Here is a 22,419-nt window from a genome sequence, read left to right on the forward strand (position 1 = left end):
CCCACTGTGTTCTATTATTCAGCCCCAGGCCCCATCCCCCGCCCCGATGCCCCCAAGGAGACTGGCCTCCCTGCGTTATGGAGCAGGGGACGTGCTGCCTATATGCTGGGCTCACTGGGCCCTGTGTGGGACTCGTGCCTCCAGGCCCCAGACACACAACTCTGAAGACCTGCGGCAGCAAGGAATCACAGAGTACCAAACACGTTTCTCAGACTTTTAGAAAGCAAAGAGAATACTGTAAAGAACCATGAATAGGTGTCTGTTGAAAATTTTAAGAAGAAAGAAAAATCAGCTTTCAAAATCACTCCCCAGCAACTCATGGAACGTACTGATTTCCCAAGAATAACCACCTCTTCCTCATCCTCCTCACCACTACCTCTTTTTTTCCTGAATTTTGAAATGACAAGACAATCAACACTTGGAGTTAGACTCATTAAAGGTTTATTTTTAGGAGAGATTTGAAAGAACTATGCAACCCACCTGTGGCAATTAAGGATCCTCGAGTGCTCTTGTGTAAGCCCCTGGAGCTGGCACCCTGAGCACTGGCTGTCTTCCAGTTTGGGTCACTATATTTAGCTGACTTAAAAAAAAAAAAAAAATCTCCCCTGCAGTTGAGCCTGAGGCCATGTTTTCATTTCCTGAGTTCACATGTGGGGTGACCCATTTCTTTGGGGGCCCCACCTTCTGAACCTGGCTCTGCCATTGCTCCGTTATGGATTTTCAGAGGGCAAGTCATTAAGTCCTTGGGACTCAGCCTACCTTCTGTAGGACGGAGTGACTCCTGGACACCTGCCATGAAAAATGGTTAATTACTGGAAAGGACCCTGGGCGTCTGGTGTACTACGTGTCATCAGTGTCTTTCAGCCGTGGAGGATGGGAAGTAACATGTGCAGATGGTATTTTTCCACTGAGTGTAGGACCGGGTGGACCTGTCAGATTTAGACAAGGTTCAGCATGAGAGGCCACGGGTTGGGGATGAGGTAGAAGGAGGTCTGGACAGAGAGGACTTAATTTGAGACGGTGTCCACGGCTCTGAGAAGGGTCTATACTTTCCATTCCTAATGCCACTCTGACTCTGCTTCAGGAGAATTTGCATCAGGGTGAGCTCTAATTACCTAAAATCATCCTTATTAGTGGCAGGAAGGCATTTTTACAAAGAATGCTATTGTTCATTACTGCTTGCTTGGAATGTTTGTATCTTGAAAATGTTTGGTTTTAGGACAAAACACACAGATAAAACCAACTCTTGCATCTTCTGTGTTATACATTTGTTCATTTATTTTGTAAGAGAAACAGACACACACACACACACACACACACACACACACACACACACACACCCTATATCAGCTTTTTGGAAACCACCTAAAAATCAAAGGAGGTGTAGTGAATTTCCTAAGCATATTTTTCCCTTTTAGATGATGTTTTCATCTTCCTTAAACTGTAAGGTGATGATATAGTACAGGAATCAAGAACTCTTTTTGGATAAAGATTGGCTACTACATGCCAAATTTATGTGAGAGTTCTGTTGTTAGTAGAAGCAAACCTCAAACACACATGTGTATAAACACATGCACACACAAATACACACATGTAAACACACACACATGCACACATGTGTATACACACACACTTATAATTGCTTAGGAATTCTAGGCTATGAATACTTCTTTGCAGGGAACACATGTCATAAAATGTCAGTTAGGTCACCATACTGCTAAAGTATAACTGAATGCTCTCATCAAAATTCCCACATCTGGGGTACCAAATTTGCTCTCTCTATTTTTTGCCATTTAAAAATGTATTTTTCAAAATCATGCTTTACAAAAGTGTTTTAAGAGCAGGAAAAGCAAACATCATTACCGAAATTGTTCCAGGTGATCATCTAGATGCTAGGCAAGACCACCTCAAGGTATTAATCCCAATGATCGTCTTAAAGTTTTCAACCCACACAAATTTCAACAATTATTCTAGAAGTATACCAGGGCCTTAGCTTTACTTTCAGAGGAATCTGAAACTCCTCAGCACATTTTCCATCTAACTGTTTTACTTCCAGTTGCTCTTGAATAAGCTGTTTGGTCAAAGCTGGCTCTCCCTTCTGTTCCTGAGGCAAGGCATACAGGCTGACCAGTGCATGTGTGATCTTGGGATGCCACGCCTTGGAAGCTCCCCCAAATCACAAGTGAAGTCCCCACTCCTCAGAATCTTTGGGAAAGAGGATGTTTGAGGATTGGATTCAAGGCAGGCATAAACCCATTATAATAGGCCAAAGGCAATTGCTTATGCCAATAAAGACCTTAGTAGATGAAATTAAAATACTCATCATCCTGTGCCATCAAGTCGCAGGCCTGGTCTCCCCCTTAGAAGACAAATGCTCCTGGCCTTCATAGCCCTGTTACAAGATTTCCTGTAACGTTTGCCTCAACACTCTGCTGAAGATTTCTAGATGGGATTTGCTCTCTGAGTATATTTTCCATCTTCTTGTTTTCCATTTGAAAGATTCACCAGAACTGAAGCTTATGTTTCCCTAATAGATAACTTTCTAAACAAACAAACAATCACCCTAAATGTTCCCAAATATCTGAAACAGCAGTCATCACTTTTGTCAGATGCTCTGAGGGAACAAGTGTGCATTTCTAATTACCACTGGATGAGCCTACGTCGATGGCCACCAGGCAGCTTAAGATCAAATGCGTCCCCCAGTGTCTTCCTTCATGAACCGTTTCTTGTTGTTTCCGCTTCCTCATTTGAAAGTACCTCTGTCTTCCCACTTACTGGATTTGAAGTCAGATCCTTGGCCAGTTTTAGTCTATTAGTAGCTAATTGTGGTTTGGGAAGACCTAGAAGGTCTGTAAGTTTACTTGTGAAATAGAAATAGGCTGAGGTTCTATTTCATGAGGTGGTATGCTCAGGAAAAGTGTGGGGGAAGATGGCAGGCAAACATCTACGCAAGATAGAGATTTGGGAGCCATCCTCTCTCTCTCTCTGTATCTTGGCCCATTTTGGCACATTTGGGCCATTTTTAATTTTCCTCTTTTTTTGACTATTTTCACTCTTTCAGGGCCAGGTCAAGTCTCCATTATCTCATTCTAGGAATATGACGATTACTGGTCCTAACTGGTCTTTAAAAACAATCTCTAGTACAGTTCCTCAAAGAGTTAAAATTAGAATGACCTTATGACCTTGCAATTCCACTTCTGGGTATTTATCTGAAGAAATCTAAAACACTAATTCAAAACGATACATGCACCCCTATGTTCATTGCACCGTTATTTGCAATACCCAAGATGTGGAAGCAACCTAAGTGCCCATCAGCAGATGATTGGTTAAAGATGTTGTACATGTATGGAATGAAATATTACTTGACCATAAAAAGAATGAAATCTTACCATTTACAATAACATGGATGGACCTAGGGATATTATGCTAAGTGAAATAATTCAGATAGAGAAAGACAAATACCACATGATCTCACTTGTATGTGGAATTTATAGAACAAAATAAATGAACAAACAAAACAGAAATAGTGTCTTAGATACAGAGAAGAAACTGACATTTGCCAGATGGGAAGGGGTTGGGGGTCTGAGTGATAAAGGTGAAGGGATTAAGAAATACAAATTGGTAGTTACAAAATAGTCATGGGGATGTAAAGTACAGCATAGGGAATATAGTCAATATTGTAATAACTATATATGGTATATATGGTACCCGGTGGGTTTATTGGGAAGATCATTTTGTAAATTATATAAATGTGTAACTACTGTGCTTTACACCTGAAACTAATATAAAATAATATTGAATGTCAACAGTAATTGAAAAATAAAATAAAATCTCCCGTTCATCATTCACATTCCTGGTAACAGATATAGGGGAGGGAAAACATTATTTTTCTTCTACCCATCTTAGGTTTATTCTTTGGGATCCTGTATATTAGACTAACTAGACAGATTAACAAGATAAAAAACAATGGAAGTTTTTTGACCTGTTCATTGTTCATACATATGAGTAACTCAAAGAGGTGGTTAGAACTTGGGCTTACATAGCATCTTAGCAAAAGAGAAATAAACTTTTAGAGAAGTACAAGACAAAGAAAAGGGACTTTGACCCTCCAGGGGGCAAGCTGTGGGAAGGCAAATATATGGAGAAACTAATGGTACACACAGGAAAGTTTTAGCAAAATGTTTCATGTAGAGTCCTTTGGCCTCATCTCTGGAGTTGTCTCATGATTAACTTCTATCCTTCCTGGTAGAGAGGGAAGGGGATACATCTTTATAAATTTATGTTGCTTTTAAGCAAACAGGGGGAAGGCAGAGAGCTTTTCTTGTATCTACTTCTTCTCAACTGGCAATGTCTCAAAATATGCCAAAGTGGCATATTTTGGGGTGGCTTATTCTGCCACCCGTCACATACTAATATTTACGTATGATCATTCCATATCCTCTGGCTTAAAACTTTGAGTAACTCTTTATTATTTGTATATTGAAAAATATATGTCTCTTTAGCCTGGCATTCAACTTCCACATCATCTAGCTTCAAACTACCTTTTAAAACAAGGGGTATAAATGTCTTCAAATTATACTACAAGGCTACAGTAATCAAAACGGCATGGTACTAGCATAAAAACAGACACATAGATCAATGGAATAGAATAGAGAGCCTAGAAATAAATCCATGCCTATATGGTCATTTAATCTACGACAATGGAAGCAAGAATTTATGGTGGGGTAAAGACAGTCTATTCAATAAATGGTGCTGGGAAACCTGGACAGACACATGCAAAAAAATGAAGCTGGGCCACCTCCTTACACCATATACAAGAATAAATTCAAAATGGATTAAAGACTTAAATGTAAGATCTAAAACCATAAAATTCCTAGAAGAAAATATAGGAAGAAACTTTACAGACATTACCTGGAGTAAGATTTTTATTGATATATCCCCTCGGGCAAGGGAAGTAAGAGAAAAAACAAACATGTGGGATTACATCAAACTAAAAAAGTTTTTTTCACAACAAAGGAAACTATAAATAAAACAAAAAGGGATCCTACTGAATGGGAGAAGATATTTGCCAATGATATATCCGATAAGTGGTTAATATCCCAAATTTATAAAAAACTCACTTAACTCAACTCCAGAAAAACAACCCAATTAAAAAATGTGCAGAGGACATGAAGAGACATTTTTCTAAGAAGGACATACAGATGGCAAACAGTCATATGAAAAAATGCTCAACCTCACTAACCATCAGAGAAATGCAAATAAAAACCACAAAGAGATACCACCTCACCCCAGTCAAAATGGGGATCATTAATAAATCAACAATCAACAAATGCTGGTGAAGATGTGGAGACAAGGGAACCCTTGTGCACTGTTGGTGGGATTGCATCTTGGTGCAGCAACTATAGAAAACAATATGGAGGTATCTCAAAAATCTGAAAATGTAACTACCTTATGACCCAACAATTCCACTCCTAGGTATCTATCTGGAGAAATCCAAAACTCTAGTTCAAAAAAAATTATGCACCCCTATGTTTATTGCAGCACTATACACAATAGCCAAGACATGGAAACAACCGAAATGCCCATTGGTAGACAACTGGATTAAGAAACTGTGGTACATTTATACAATGGATTATTATGCAGCCATAAAGAAAAAGGAAATATTACCATTTGCAATAATATGGATGGACCTAGAGAACATTATGTTAAGTGAATTAAATCAGACAGAGAAAGACAAATACCATATGATCTCACTTATATGTGGAATCTGAAGAACAGAATAAATGAACAAACTAATCAGAAACAGTCTTAGAGACATAGAGGAAAAACTGAGGGTTGCTAGATGGAAGGGGGAGGGTTGGGATAAGGGGGAAGGTGAGGGGATTAGAAAACACAATAGGTAACCACAAGATTAACATGGGGAAATGAAAGTCAATTTGGGGAATGTAATCAATAATGTTGTAAAGATTTTGTAGGGTATCCAATGGACACTTGTCTCATTAGGGAGACCACCTCAGGGATGATGTAGATGCCTGATCACTGCACTGTACACCTGAAGCTGAAGCTGAACAATAATGAATGTCAACTATAATTTTATATATAGTTACAGGAAGCAGAGTACACCATTAGGAATAGAGACAATGGAAATGTAATGGCTGTGTGCGATGTCAGAGGGTTAGTGGATGGGGGGAGGGGGGTTGACACTGTGTGAGGGATGTAAATGATAAATGTCTAACTGTTACATTGTTTTGTGCACCTGAAACTAATTAAAAAAAAAAAAAAAAGAATGCAGGTCTTAACACAAGTTAAAAACAAACAAACAAGGATAAATGTCTAATCATGATGTTGTTTTGTACCCCTGAAACTAATTTTAAAAATGCAAAAAAATGCATGAACAAAATAAAAAAACACGTATTTTTTCATTATATCCCCACCAACCATACTGGGCTCCTAATTGATCATTTTCTACATCCATTATGTACTTTCATCTTCTTGTGCTTTTTCACATTCTTCTGTTATCATGGAATGTTTCCTTGCCCAATCAGAATAGTGTCTGTTCTTCAAAATATGACTCAGAAGATACCTCTCAGAGTCATTGCAGAAATCTCTTGATTGCTTTACCACTGGCCTTCCCTTGGCATATTCTATACCTCTATAACCCCAGTCTTACTTGACCATATTTATTTATCAGAGAAAATTTTATAATATTTGAAGGCATAAATTGCCTCATTCATATTTGTGCTTCTCTTCTTCCCTTAAACATTTGGCAGAGAGCTTTGCACAGAGTAAAATACTCAGTAAACATGTTTTGAGAAATGGAAGTAATAGCACAGAAATAAGCAAGAATAATATATTGCACCTTTGCCTAACTTACTTAGAGTTAAATGGGAGTTCAGAGAGAGTATTCCAGAAGTCCCTGAACCTGAGATGAAGAGCCTGGAGTCACTTTCTCCAGGTTCTGAGCTCAACAATATTCTATTATTATAATTTCATGCTCTCTCAGAGACAAAATGTCAAGCTCAGATGTAGTCATTGACTGTGACAGTTAATTAAGTACAGGTGTCCTCAAAAGCCATCTGTAAAGAAGGTGATCTTGGGCCTGCTGCATGCTCGTTAACCTCTGGGGCTGTGGAGGAGCACAGTGTCATTCGAAATCGGTTTGGCCAGCAGCAGCTTTGTTTAGACACCTGCTCCTCCTCAGTAACCCAAGGTAACTGATATCTGTGTGCTTGTACGTGCCCAGACAGGCTTCCAGTCCCAAACAGTCAACTAAAATTATCCTTCTTGAGGGATCTATTTGAATCTGACATTTGCTTATTTATTTTCTTCAAAATATAGTGGAGACACCAAGAGACCGGTCACTCTACTATTCCGGGGATAGACTTCCACATGTTCTCTCACCTGGTACACACGGGCTTCAGTCCTGAGGTACTTTCAGAACCTCGCGGGGCCAGGCAGCCTCGCATTTTGGAGGAAGGGAGGAAAGTTTGGAGGCTGAAGATTTTTATTCTTCATTTAGAATTCCTCAGGAAAGATGCTCATGCTTTTGCCTGGGTTATTTCTCTTGACTGTGCTCTTTTTCTGACTCTATCAACCTGAATCCTCCTCATCCTTAAGTCTCAGTTAAAACACTGCCCTCTTTCCCTGAGGTCTTCCCTGATGTATGCAGATCACATTTCTTTCCTTTTTCTGAACGGGCCTGCACTTCTGATCAGAACCACCCAATTTGCATCTTTTTTTGGCTGCTCACTGTTTTAAAGATGCGAATTTGATCTTCCCTGCCACAAGGCAAGCATTTTAGGGCTGAGATTATGTATCTATTTTGCTTCCCACCATGGCCTCACTGAACAAATACTTTTTGGAAGCCATTGAAATCAAGTTGAAGAATGTAATGGGATTGAAGCTTCAGCTGCTAGAGCGCTCTTTGATAACCTGATTCCCTAGAAATCCTGTAGAAGCTAAAAAGCAGACTGAATTGTTGCTTAAAAACATTTTTTCCTTAAAGACCAAAAATATTCCAATAAAGAAACGTACACTGATGACAGCTTAAATAATTTGTGAGTAGTTCCTTGCCCAGCGTGAATAACAGTCACAGAATCTCAATGGAAGGGACTTTAGGGAAGGCATACTGTTTAATCTTGTGCATCACGTGGTGGAGAGGAAAGTAGCAGTCAGAGAAGTCCTTCAAAAAGCCAGGATTAGCACAAGGGCTTACTGGGGACATATTGAAACAGAAGGGACTGAAAGCTACATTTTGACCCATTGGATGCTTAAAATCATTCTGAGAATTTTCCAGGCCGTATTTTTAAAAACTCAGGGTTTCTAACTCTCTCTTGTCAAGTGTAGAATATGGTTCAACCTTTGGAAATTAAGAAATTGATTACTGTTTATCTTTAGCAGCCCATTAAAGCGATAATGATTTTAGTATTGTTTGGAATTTATTTTTCATGTAGAAAGCATGAATCTATAACTTTACTAGGAAAGCAGACATTGTATATTTGCTACAGCCAGGTGCTGAGAACTTTGCTTATTAATTCCACAGAGATAAAATTGAGGAATATGGTTGTAGCAATTCAAATTCTATGAAGTAAGAATAGATGTACGAAATGACAGAGAGGAAACCTTGTGAATGGGTGTGAGGGGAACTTTGGAACTGCAGAGAAATTAGATGTATTTTTAGATTTATTGGATTTATTTTACCAGGGAAAAAGGGTGGTAAAAGGAGCCATCGGCAGTCACAAAGAAGAAAGACTTCTTATTCTCTTTCAAAACGGATTAGTGGTTTTAAATAATATTATGTCATGATTAAATATGGTGTGATAAGTTGACAGGATCAGAAAAACTATTGAAGTTTTATGTTACAATGTGTTATAAACTGTGGAAAGGTAAAGGTAAAATTAATAGTATCACCAAGTCTTTTTATTTAGGAGGAAGAAAGAGTTCTAATTGGTACAGAGAATTTCTCCATTCATTAAGTTATTTACTCATTCAAGAACTGAGCGCCAATTATGCGCCGGGCCCTGTAGGTATAGGAGTGAATAAAACAGTCAGAAATCCTTGCCCCCAGTGGAATTTACACTCTAGCAGAGTGACAGACAATATGAAACAACAGATAAAATATACCCTATGTTAGATAGTAATACGGGCAAAGGAGGACCAGAATACAGGCAAGGGGGTAAAAAGTGGGCTATGGAGGATTGTCATTTTAGATAAAGTGACCAGGAAAGATCTCACTGAAAAGGTTGCACCTGAGCAAAGGCCTGAAGGAAGTGAGGAGAGAGACCAGGTGAGTATCCTGGGAAGAACATTTATGGCAGAAGGCCCAGCAAAGCAAGCACCCTGAGGTAGGAGCCAGTGCCTGGTGGTTGAGGCACAGCACACAGGCTGGTGTGGCAAGAGCAGGAGTAAGGGTAGAGACGGGGGAAGACAGCAGGGGAGGCTGGATCACTGAGGGTCTGTGAGAAGACTTTGGCTTTGGGGGCTTTTAACTGTGAACTTGTATGATTTGACTCGAGTTTTAACAGGGTCACCCTGGCTGCTGGGTTGAACATAGAGTGAAGGAGGGTGTATTTCTCTGCTCGGGCTGCCGTAACAACGTACCACTGACCAGATGCCCTAAACAACAGCAATTTAATTTCTCACAGTTCTGAGAAGTTAGAAGTCTGAGGTTAAGGTGATGGCATGGTTGGTTCCTTCTGAGGGCTGTGAGTAAAGGATCTGTTCGAAGCTTCTCTCTTTGGCTTGTAGATGGCTGTTTTCTCTCTGTATAATAAAGGTAGTGTTAAAAGTCAGAAATAAAATATTATATTTGTTCAAAAAGTGATGTAAGAAAAAAGGAAAAGAAGCTCCAATAAATTATGGGAAAAAAGGAAGGAAAGGAAAGATAAAGTGAACAAGATGGAATATAAGAACATTTAGAGAAGAGGTCTCAATCCGGAGGCCCAAGAGTAAAGAGCTGAATTAATGGCCATCATTGAAAAATTAAGAAGTGTAATGTAAAAGTATAACTCTCTTTCTTGTCTGGGAAAATCTGAAGATCAGGAACATGGGTTGGTATTCCTCATGGGAATGATACACGGGCTCCACAGCCCCTGAGCCCCCAGACGGCCAGTCTCAGTCACTCTGGCATGCTGGGTTTCTTAGACTTTATTTTGTGCATGGACACAGCCTCACAATCTGTTCTATCCATGTGCCCATTGGGATACTGAGGTATAGGATTAGTTGCCACTTCCATTTAGCTCACGCCACTGTGTTTCTGACACATGACTTGTCTCTTTCCCGGTTGTTACCTGCTTGGATCCTATAGACATTTGAATGTACTCCATTTTAGAGAAATTCATGAAGAGAATGATTAAAGAGTATAAGAATAACAGATTCTGGAGCCAAAATCCCAGTGTGGTATAGAGAAAAGGAAACAGTCAGGTATATTCTCCCCCCCCCTCCCCACCAAAAAAAAAAAAAGCACAAATAGAATCCATGGCATTTATGTGCCTAGAAGAATAGAGATTGAGAGATGCTATACTTTCTTTTTTGATCCTGCTATGCTAATAGAAGAAATTCATTTCAGAAAAAATGGTAATTTGGGAATGAGAGGACAAAACAATTATCGTAAATTAGGAAAAATGTTGAAACTATAAAAATGTAAGAGTGCCAATATAACAAAGTACTTAAGAGAATGGATTCTGGAGTTTGAATCTGAGTTCCATTAGCTGTGTGGCCTTAGGTGTGTTACTTAACCTGTCTGGGCCTCAATGTCCTCTTTCCCCTGTGCCTTATTTTCACCCTTGAAATGGTTATAACAAAACTAGCTATCTCATTAGACGGTTGTATGTAGTAAGTTAGTTAGCTTAATACATGTAAAGCATTTAGAACTGTGACTGAAATATTATAAGTGCTAAGTAAGTGTAATCTATTATCAGAGGTAAGATGAATGGAAAGAATCTATTAAACATCTAAGAGTGGAGGACTGTTTAGAGAAACTTGATATGCCACTCAGAGGAAATGAAGGCAAGAGAAGAAATTTATACATAAAAAATAAAATGTGAGGGAAAAAAATGTCTTGGGGTGGGAAGGGACTGATCAGAAAAGTCCTCAGGATAAAACTGGTCACATGTCCCCTTAATGCCAAATCTTTCTCCCAATGGCCAAGTTTGTCTGGGCAGTGGGGATGGCCATGCATTAAAGGGATCTTATTTTGCCCCTGTAATAAAACACAGTTAATGTCTCATGTCCCCAAGTACAGGCCACCAGGAGATAGAGCGCTTCTTCTAAGGCAAGATATGACAACAAAGAAAGCAACTTTTTCTAGTTGTGAATAAAGATGCAGGGAGAGGTGTGTTAATCTAGGAGTTTTGCTAACAGAGAAAGGCATTTCTGCAAAAGGATGCTCAGAAATGGCTGAAAGACAAGGGTAAAGTCCCCAAAGAGAAATATAAGGGAACTGTATCATAAAAAATCTTTAGGATCACAGTTGTAATAACACTTCACTAAAGAAGCCTTTCTCGACCATTCTAAGTAGGTTTGCTTTTTTATTCTCCTCAGTGACCTTGGTTATTTTCTTCTTGGCACTTCACATAACTGAAACAATGTTCTACTTCCTTACTGCTCCTCTGAGAACTGGGATGTTGTCTGTTTAGTTGTTCATCATTGGCTACATAGAGTTAAGACAACTGTGCCTGGCACATACTAGAAGCTCAACAAACACAGTATTTGTCAAATGAATGGATGAAAGGAGGTTCATCCACATGTTGCTGGGAATTGGGTTCTTGGTTTGCACTGCAGAAAATAATTCAAGGATGCACTGAATAAGCCAAGCAAGCTAAACCAAGCAAACAGGATTTCTTTAAAAAAAAAAAAAAGAAAGAAAGAAAGAAAGAAAGAAAGAAAGAAAGAAAAAGAGAAAAAAGGAGATAGCACACTCTCAAGATGGTGTGAGAGAGGACAGACTCAAAGAAGAGCAACTGCACCAAAGGACAATGGGGCTTAGGAATTTATTACCCTCAGAATGAGAGCACAAAATATTTGAAATTTAGGGGTGGCATTATAGGCATTATAGGTAGGTCCTCACTGACCACTCCTTCCCATCAGAAGGAGAGATTGGATTCTCTTGTCCTTATTTGTCTCTATTCAGAACTCTCCTGGCAATTCAGGGGGTGCAGATTTTCCCTGCCTGCAATGCTAATAATATTAGAATCCATTATAATTAGCTCAAGTTCACTTTGAGGGGTAAGATGGTGTCCTGGATCTGTTCTCAGCCACCAAAAACTAATTCTGGCCCATCTAATAGTTGCCCCTTTTCTTAAGAATGACCTCGTCTCCTTCTTCCTTAGTCTCCCCTTACTCACTCCTTCCTTTCTTTCCCCCTCTCTCCCGGTAACCCTATTCTTTCTGTGTATGGTAACACACACACCTGTTTTTATATAATATGACGAAGAGCTGGAAAGGAGTGGACGTGAAGATGAGGGATGAGCTCAGGGAACAGATGGGCTCAGACAACAGTATCATATGAAAAAGTCACGTAGCCCACTAATGGCTACAAGCAATGAAGCATTCAGAGCCAAGAGCACACTTCTGACCAAAAGACAGAGGAGGCTGGAGGAAAGACAATACTGGCTCTCTGAATCCTTTGAATAAAATTGGTTAGTTACTGGCAAATTGAAGGAAGAAAGGAAACACACAGAATCACATTTGTGTGGATGACATTATTGATGTAGTTGAAAGTGTCAAAGACATGTGAAAGAGCCAACTGGAACGATGGGATATATTCTTGAAAAGAGAAGATTCTAATAGATGAAAGGAAAAGAATGAAAACTTGAGGATACTACAGTTATAGGAAATGGCTATCATACAGCAATGGGAAGTTATTGGTAATTGGGAAATGTACAAATATTGTAATTAACTAATATTTGGGGTATTACAATTTACATATTTCAGTACTTATTTCAATAGAAATCTATGAAATGATGTACATAGAATAACTTAAAAATATTATATGCTAGCAATTTTTTTCTTTTAAATTCCAGCATCGAGGAAAATCAATCATTAATGTATGCATCGATCCCCTTAGAGAGCTAAATTGCCCTTGCTAGCTGAGCCTTTAGGCTTGGGATTCTTTTTTCACAAAAATGCTTTAAGTAAAGCAATGAAATGGTCAGGAAAGGGGCAGCTCTGTGTAAGTAAAATGGAATGAAAGAAAGTACCAGTTGTCAAACATGTTGTTTGCATTCTTCCCCCCTAAATTTTGCTTCTAGTAGTATTTTCCTTCTGTACCAGCTTTCATACTGTAGAGTTTTTTCTCAGATGTACTCTATAACTACTCAAGAAAGAGTTAATATTTATGAGGCTCTTAAAACAATTCCTGGCACATAGTAAACAACGATATCAATATTTGATAAATCAATACATGATAGTAAAATTAAAATGTCCACCCTCAAGATCTGAATTTAACCTTACATATGCTTTTCTTTATTATACTTGAAATCAATATGGCTAACGATATGAAATGGAACTGATTTACAAAACCAGTAGAGATGGGTATGTTAAGTGGGTTAGTATGTTTATAAAAAAAAGATCAAATGTTCCATTTTCTTATAAAGATCTTCTTTATTCTATTATCCTTCTTCACACTTCTCTTCCCCACTTCATGCAATCTATAAAAAGTCTTAACTGAATATGATGGGAATTTTATTCTGACACTTTTAAATACCTTACCTCTTATCTAGCTGTAAAAATAACCTTTTCCTTTTCATTTGTGACCGTTCACAAACCCCCTTGCCATTCTTAAAAGAAACATGATAAATACATGTTTATTATTCATGTTTCTTTATGCAATTTATTGTGCTAGAGGAAAAAAAAGAATATGGATTGAAGAAAATGGAATGTCTTTTTCAGTACTGCTTTGTCAGCAGAGAACCAGGACTAATTTGTGTCTCTTCAACTCTCTAATTTACTACATTAAAATCCTTCTGGTGAACTGTGGGAAATTTCTCCCTTCCCAGTTGGTGCTGTCTGAACTACATTTAGAACGCTGCAATGTGTGCCTCTTGCCTTGTGTTTCTTCTCTCTGCCCAAATGTGGAAAAGTTGGATTGAAGGGAGGGGGAGACACAGAGGCCAGACTACTATGCCTGCACCTGTTGGAATGGCAGGTCCCTGTGTGTCCTTCCCTGCCCCTCAATCCTCACGTCCGGCTCTCCAGCCCTGCAGGCTCTGTATTCATCTTCCCCAGCTCGTTTTTGGCCCCAGTTCTTACATGGTATCTGCTAATAGGAGCAATGCATGAAAGGAGGGAGGGGGTGAGAGCTGCAGGCTGGGTCGGATCCAGGCACGCAGGGGAAGTATAATGAGAGCGCCTACCTGGAACAGCCAATGTGACACCTCTGCTAACCACCTTAGTGACCCTACCTTGGAGAACTGATTTTTCAACCCACTTTACTAACAGTAGGAAAGAGGGACCACAGTACTTCACGTTTTAACATAAAATTGGCTGTTGAATTAGGGAAGGATAATTAGTAATAGAGTAATAATAGAGTAGTAGTTTGTAATATAGGAAAAGAGGTGTTTATTTCAGAGATAATAGCAATAACATAATACTGAAAACTGTATTTTGTTCAACAGCGAAAGGAAGTTCAGAGCTATTAGTTTGTTATTCTTATGAGAATTATTGTGCGTGGGCCATGGATCCAGCTCATTCTTTGGCAAACTGTTAATTCTCCTTTTTAATGGGACAGTGGGAATTGTATCCCAAAATTTGGGTTCTAGCCTAAGCCGTTTCTCAGATGTCATTTAAATTCTCCAGACCTCAGCTTTCTCCTTGGTAAAATAAAAGGTTTAGTTTAGATCAGGTGTCAGCAAACTTCTTCTGTAAAGGGTCAGAGAGTAAATATTTCAGGCGCTGTGGTCTACACAATCCCTGTCACAACTCAACTCTGCTGCTGTCATGTGACCACAGACAGACAATAGGAAAACGAATGTGTGTAGCTATGTTCTGATATAACTTTATTTGCAAAAACAGGCGGTGGGCGAGATTTGGCCCAAGCGATGTAGTTATCTGACCCCTGGTACAGAATCACTCATTTTCCAACTGGTCCTCAGAGATGGCTGTGGTTGCCTAAAAGAAGAAAGTAGGGAACCTTAGCACCTCCGGTTCTGTGGCTCCCACCTCCATTTCAACCAGAGCAAAACGTTCTTTTACTATGGATTTCCAAACAATATTATTTTTAAAGGTTATTCAGTTAAAAATGCATGTAAAGGAAACAGTGAATCTCTAAAGTCTTCTTGAAAATTATATGCTTCTAAGTAGTGTCAACCACTCTCATACTTAGGCCCATCTGCCCCTCCCCTACTCTCCCCTTCTTCCCCCACTGTCACCTTATCCCCTGACCCTGATCACTGATGATTTCCAGATCTTTGTTTCCAGTTCAGAATCCTCCCTGAATGAGACTCCTATATTCAATTTACTTCTAGAAAGTTTCATAGACTCCTCATAATCAATACATCCAAAATATAACTCATACAGAGGCTGCCAAAAAAATGTATACACATTTTAAGGAAGGAAAACTGTATTGAAATTGTAATACTCAATATATACCAATAACAAAAGGTGAATACAAGTCACATTTGACTTCCGGAATTACAAGAGGTGCTCCAAGTGGTTACCATCAGCATCCAGACACTTCTGATTACGGTGAACTACTGCTTGAGCAACATTAACCAAAGTGTCCACTTGTATACATTTTTTGGAACCCCCAGTATTTTTCACTCCCAAACCTGCTTCCCTTCTCTTTTTTTCATTTGAGTTAACGGTTCCAAATTCCCTCTAGTGACACAAGCAAGCAATCTGAGACTTTCTCTTCTCTTTGTCGCCACTGAAAATCAGTCATGGGGTCGGATAGATTTTATGTTGTGATTGCATGTTCTATTAGTTGATCCCTCCTCTGCATTAGTACTTCAGTCCTAGCATAGGCCTCCAGTAGCTCTCATCTGGTCTATTACCAGATGAGAGAAAATTCCAGAGGGAAACCAGAGATTAGGGATAAACTGGACTTGGCCATTCTCTCTCACCTGTGAGCATGATCTATCTAAAATACAGATCTGAGCTCGAAGCTCACCTAGTTAAAATTCTTTGTTAGTTTCTCACCCCATGCAAGGTAAAGCACTAATTAGTTCTTCAACCTAGAGTTAATATAAAATTGCCTGTAACTGAGCCCCCTCCCCCCCCACTGATTAGGTGAAACCATTTGCTTTCTATAGGTCAAAGTGGTTGAATACATAGTAATGTTGTCTGGTTCACCTGAAACATCTCCGGCCTTCCCTACCGCCATTCCCTCACTGGCCTGATCAATTTCTACACATCTTTCATGTCTGTGCTGGTGGACATTTCGTCCAGATTGTCTCCAGAAGCCAACAGGTAAATGTTTCCTCTGTTTCCATAACAACCACCACCAAGGCCAGCCGCAGTACTCAGGCATCAGGTTGGAATAATCATTTGTGCTGAAGTCCCCATTGTGAGGGGTCTTTGTCTCCCCTCTGCCTGGCCCGGTATTGTTCCTTTGTTGAACTGAACTGAATAGAATGGAACATCAGCAGATTCTTAACAAGTGACAGTCACTAATCAAAGAAACTGACTTTGAATTTCATAGTTGAGTTTGAGGTTCAGAATTCTTTAGGGGATTTGAGCCTGGCTAGTGTTTTCGTTGGCTAATAGATATGATTTGAGGTCTGAAGTGTTACTTAAATGGACAGTTAGCTTTGAGAATTGAAGGCTAGAACAAGCCAAAAGCTAGTACTTGTACCCACAATATTTATATCACAGGTAATTATTTGAGTAAATAATTTCTGGAGTTGTATTGTGGGAGAAAAGCATTTTCATAGTATAAATCATGCAAGCTTTCATTTCTAAGTTCTCTGAATGGCAAAATTGCTTTTTCCTGACTCTCTTCCTCTTTACAGAGAGATCTGCATATGTCAGCCCCGCTCTCCTAAAATAACATACTGAGAACATTGCAGACAAATAGTAATATTCCTCTAGATTAAAAAAATATTTTCAATCATAACAACCCAGCTGTGAAACTATATGCGGTGTGGGAACAGACATATATATTGGGCTGTTGGGGTGGATGGAAGTAAGCAAACTTTTATTTATGCCAAGATAGAATGTTTCCAAATAAAGCTCTCCTGCCTGGAGGAGATGTAGATGACAAGCCAGCCAGCAGACAACATCTACTAATTGGTCACATAGCTGTGTGGGGCTCGTAGAGAAGAGGACAGCAGCAATTCATCAGTACATTCATTCTGAGGGCCACAGCCTGCCACACTGTAGGCTACAACCAGGTGACAACTCCATAAATCCAAGAGAATTTAGTGAAACAAGAAATAGCAGGCTTAAATCGGGAACACATATTGAACACCTCTCCTAAATCTTGTGCCCAGGGGAGAACCCTAACAGAGAAAGCCTCACTGTGGCATCTTCCCCTTTCCTTGAAATGCCATCCCAAGACCTAAGCAATCTTGTTCACCTATGTGTCAGGAGCCTTGGCCACAGCTCAGTACCAGGCATAACAATTACTAAAGGCTTTTCAATACGGTAATCGCTCCTTTTCCATGAAGGCTATGTTCCGAAACCATCAGTGGATGCCTGAAACTGTGGATAGTACTGAACCTTATATTACTATGTTTTTTGTCTCTATATACAGACCGATGGTAAAGTTTAATTTATACATGAGGCACAGTGAGAGATTAGCAACAATAAGAATACAATAGAACAATTATAACAATATACTGTAATAAAAGTTATGTAAATGTGTTCTCTCAAAATATCTTATTATACTGTACTCACCTGTTCATTTAAAGGAAGCACTTTATGGCTTCTCGTTGGCATATCCGAACTGCCAGCATAACTACTCTTGTGCTTTGGGGCCATTGTTAAGTAAAGTAAGAGTTGCTGGAACACACCCGAGAAGGCTACTATGTGACTAGTGGGGGGGAGCGTATGCTGTGTGGATACACTGAAGAAAGGAATGATCCATGTCCCGGGTAGGAAGGAGCAGGATGGCGCAAGATTTCATCACGCTACTCAGAATGGCACACAACTTAAAACTTACAAATTACTTATTTCTGGAATTTCCCATTTAACATTTTCAGACTGCAGTTGACTGTGGGTAACTAAAACCACAGAAAAAGAAACCATGGGTAAGGGGGACTACTGTAGTTAAAACAATCTCGCCCATGAAGAGGGGAAATGAAAACAAAGAAGGGGTAAAGGAGACTATGTGCAGAAGCTACATGAGAACACACAGTCTGCAACGTATTCTGTGCTCAGAACGGGCTTTATGCTTTGGATATTGAAACTATGTGTGTGGAGGACGTGTGCAGGATTTCATGGCTCTTATTATGATCAGGGTAAAATCTAAATATAGTGAATGCTGTTTTTCTCCTCTTCTTCCTCCCCCTCCTTCCCTCTTATTTCAGAGTTGTGTGGCTCATCAGAGGAAGCAAGATGACCTTTATAAACTCAGTTGCATGGAGTCTAATTTTACTACCACACCTGGTTCCATATCTATAAGGAACCTATATATACTCCCAATTTCTTTTTGCCTTCACTCAGAGCTCCTTAAGTGTCTGCTGTATCTCCCATTTTCTTTTTTGGCTCTCACTCATCATTCTTACGAGAATCTCAAATGGCTTCTTCCAGGCTTGGACCATGAACTCTTACCTGATTTTTTTAAATATGTTCTCTACCTTTTCTAATGATGATGAAGATGAGGTCGACAATGTGTGTTGTTTAGGCATCGTTTACTGAGCATCTATTATATGCTACACACGACTGTGAGGAATTTACATGTTTTCTACATACTCTCATTTACTCATTATCTGATTTTTACTCTATGAATAACTCATTGAGTCAGGTATTAGCATCTCTCTCTTTTAGATGAAGAAACTGACGGTGAGAGAGAGGTTTGGTCACGTCCAGTTGTCATATAGTCAGTAATTAGCAATGCTGCATTTAATTTGTGTTCTGTTTGATCTCAAAGCTCAAGCTCCTTCTATTTGACAACTTTTGTTGCAAGTGGTTGCATGTGGCTCACCACTGCTGTCTCTTTTAGCTCCTCCTACTTCTGCGTTGGCTTCATTGACTTATTTCAAAGTACGTACACTACATGTTTGACTAATACTTCTGTGTGTCCATTTCCAAATTTGCCTTTCTGTTCCAACTCACATTCAGAGTACACCACAACTTAGCATTCTCAAAGAATGTTCTCAGAATATTTTCCCCAAAGCTTTATAGAAAGACAAATATCTCATCATTTCTCTCAAGGCCTCACTAATTTAGATATTTTCTATAACTCTGAGAGCCCTTATAACTTGTCTTGTTCCCTGATTACACAATCTTTATGCAAAATTTTAATATTTTCTATAGCAATATACTAGGGAAATATAAATATTATGTTTTAAGTTTTCTTAAACTGACTTCACCTATGTCTTCCGAAGGAATCCATTTGATACCTCTGACTGATTCACTAGGAAAGTTTTCAAATTGTTGCTGCAGGAATATCAAGAGAAATAAAGAGTTAATATTCCTCTTCTGCAAAATATGATTTTGCAGTGATAGTTTTGAAAGTTAGGCATTTTGGAGAAAGGAAATTATAAAATTCTTGTATCCTCACCCTGGCTTATCAAGGACCAGGCCTGGTGTACTTGTTCATAAAGACTGATTTAAAGAAAACCCTGATCTGACAGAATGAATAAGGGAGGAAAGCCTTCTTCCTTCTAATGTGGGGGAAGAAGGACTTCAGATGGTGATTGGGAAAGAACCCAATCACCCAGAGGAATCCTACTAGAGTGTGCTGGAGAAAGGCTGCAAGGCTCTAAGGTAAGCCAGACTTGTGAGTATTTCCAATAAAATTCAGAGAGATAGTGGTGAGGTACCAGCAGGAATAAGCTTAAGAAATAATACTTCTTATCTAAAATAGTCAAACTCCTAGAAGCAGAAAGTAGAATGGTGATTGACAGGGCTTAGGGAGAAGGGGAAATGGGGCATTCCTGTTCAATGGGTAAAAAGTGTCAGTTATGCCAAATGAATAAGTTCTAGAAACCTGTTGTACAACATTTTGTTTATAGTTAACAATACTGTCTTAAGTATTGTACACCTAAAATTTTTCCAAGAGGGTGGATCTCATGTTATCTGTTCTTAACACAATACAAAAAAAAAAAAAAGAGGTAGTACTCCAGTTTATACAGAGTATTCATGGGGGGCAGATGTGTCCAGGGGCTGACTTACAGGAACACCATGCTTCTTAGAGCATCACTTGTCTGTAGAGCCTGGGGTTGGGACTAGGAAACCTCTGAGAATAAGGAGCCCAATGACCAAAGACCATGTGGTCTTTAGGAGTGAAAAACTGTATCCAGAAAGTCAGATAGGACTCACTACACCTCAATATTCACCAGTCCAAGGAGCAACTGAGATCAGACACTCTGCAGCACACTTTTACAAGATCTAGAGAACTTTGCGTGGTTTCACGTCTTCCTTACCATCCCCCTAACCATGAGGTCATGAGAGCCAGAGCTCTCCCCCATATATATGAGGCCATTTTGAAAAGGATCAAGGACAAGAAAAAATATTTGAGAAACTAAGCAAGTCTAATTATGAAACCAACTCAGGCTCATTATAGAAACGCACACACACAATATATATATACACACAAAAAGAAGAAAACAAAAACACTCATGATCCCATACAACCAGAAATAATAGCTTTTGAACATCAACGCATTTTAGCTGTTTTAGTTTTTAATGGGGTGTAAAACTTACATATTATTTTTTAAGATAAACATTTATAGTGAATACCTTTTTATTTCAATAGATGCTTTTGCTAAAACATCACTATGAAGAGTTGAATAGTACTCAAGCATATGACTGGGCCATAATTGATTTAACCAATCCTTTATTGTTGGGCATTTAGGTTATCACTGTTACAAATATTTCTCATACAAATATTCTTAGAGATACATATTTGGAAAAAAATCCTTAACTGTTTCTTTAGGTTAAATTTCCAGAAGTGCAATGGGTGAGTTAAAATACATTTTAAGACTTTGAATACATACGTAGTTTTAGATTGCTTTCCAGTAAGGCTAAACTCAAAATTGAGGTGTCTTAACAAATTCAGCAAAATATCTGATTACATAGTCTTCTTCATCCTTGGCAATATAACAACTATGATTCACAGCAAGATAAAGTTCTACTGTGAATCTAAGAAACTCCACCTGGAATAAGAGTTCTGACATTTATCTTTTCCAGATGGAATGAAATCTGAAATAAGCAGGGAAGGAGGTTCTCAATTTATCCCCCTGGTGTTTATGGCCAATTGCCAAATATCATAATTTCCTTACAGATGCAACAGTACCCGTCTTCTCTTTGTAAATCATTTTGTAAAGGCTTTTGTTTGAAAGATACCTGCCTTTTCATTGGCCAGCATGCTACCTCATCATGTTTCATTGCTAACTGAAAATGACATTTAAAAAAAAACAAAAACATATTATCCTGAAAACCCCTCCGGGCTTCAGTTTTGCTGTCACCCCCGCATGGATCATCACGGTGATGACTTCCTTAGGGATTATTCACAGGCGCAAGAACAGTCTGCTTTGTGCATGGAAAGACTGTAAGCCACTAATCTGTAGAACTTAATTTAGAAACAACCTGCAAAAGATAGTTAGCAACTAATGAAGGTTAACTGAACAACCCTCCCTGGAGATGGTTCTCCTGGCTTAGCTATAACTGTGTAAAGCCTTTTACTGCATCTGTTACACCCAGGAGGCCAGAGAGGGAGAGAAGACCAACATGAGACAAATAGAATCTGCTCTTCTGTCACATCTCTGCTGCCCTACTTAGGAAGGGAGCTGAATCTGAGAGCAGGGACCAAAGAGAGTTTAATTTAATTGGGAGTGAGAAGAATCTATATTGGAACAGGAAAGGGCTGAGCCCCAGAGGGAGGAGAAATGTAAGGGGAGAGGGGAATTCAGAATCCAGTAGTATGGCATAGCCACTGAGAACTTTTCAATTAAGCAGGTCTAAGTGATCTTTACATTTAATTTTATTTTGCATATTCTGGAAAAACTTACATGGTTCATAAATTAAAATAATATAGAAGAATACAGTGAAATGTCTTAGTCTAAATTTTGTGCCTACCACCCTCTCCCAAAGGACTTCTTTTTTAGTTTCTAGGGTGTCTTTCCCATGCTTATGCAAATACAAACCAAAATTCATTTGTTTTTAAATTTTCTACCTTCCAAAAATATTTTTAGTAGTGATGTTCAATATTCAGTTTAAGTTATTTGAGATGTGAGACAAATCTCCAGAATTTAGTAAATTTGCTTCACACAAGTCTTATATGAAGTGTCTGTGTGTGTGTGTGTGTGAAGGAACC

Source organism: Rhinolophus sinicus, linkage group LG02 (assembly GCF_036562045.2).
Source record: "Rhinolophus sinicus isolate RSC01 linkage group LG02, ASM3656204v1, whole genome shotgun sequence".
Classification (NCBI taxonomy): domain Eukaryota; kingdom Metazoa; phylum Chordata; class Mammalia; order Chiroptera; family Rhinolophidae; genus Rhinolophus; species Rhinolophus sinicus.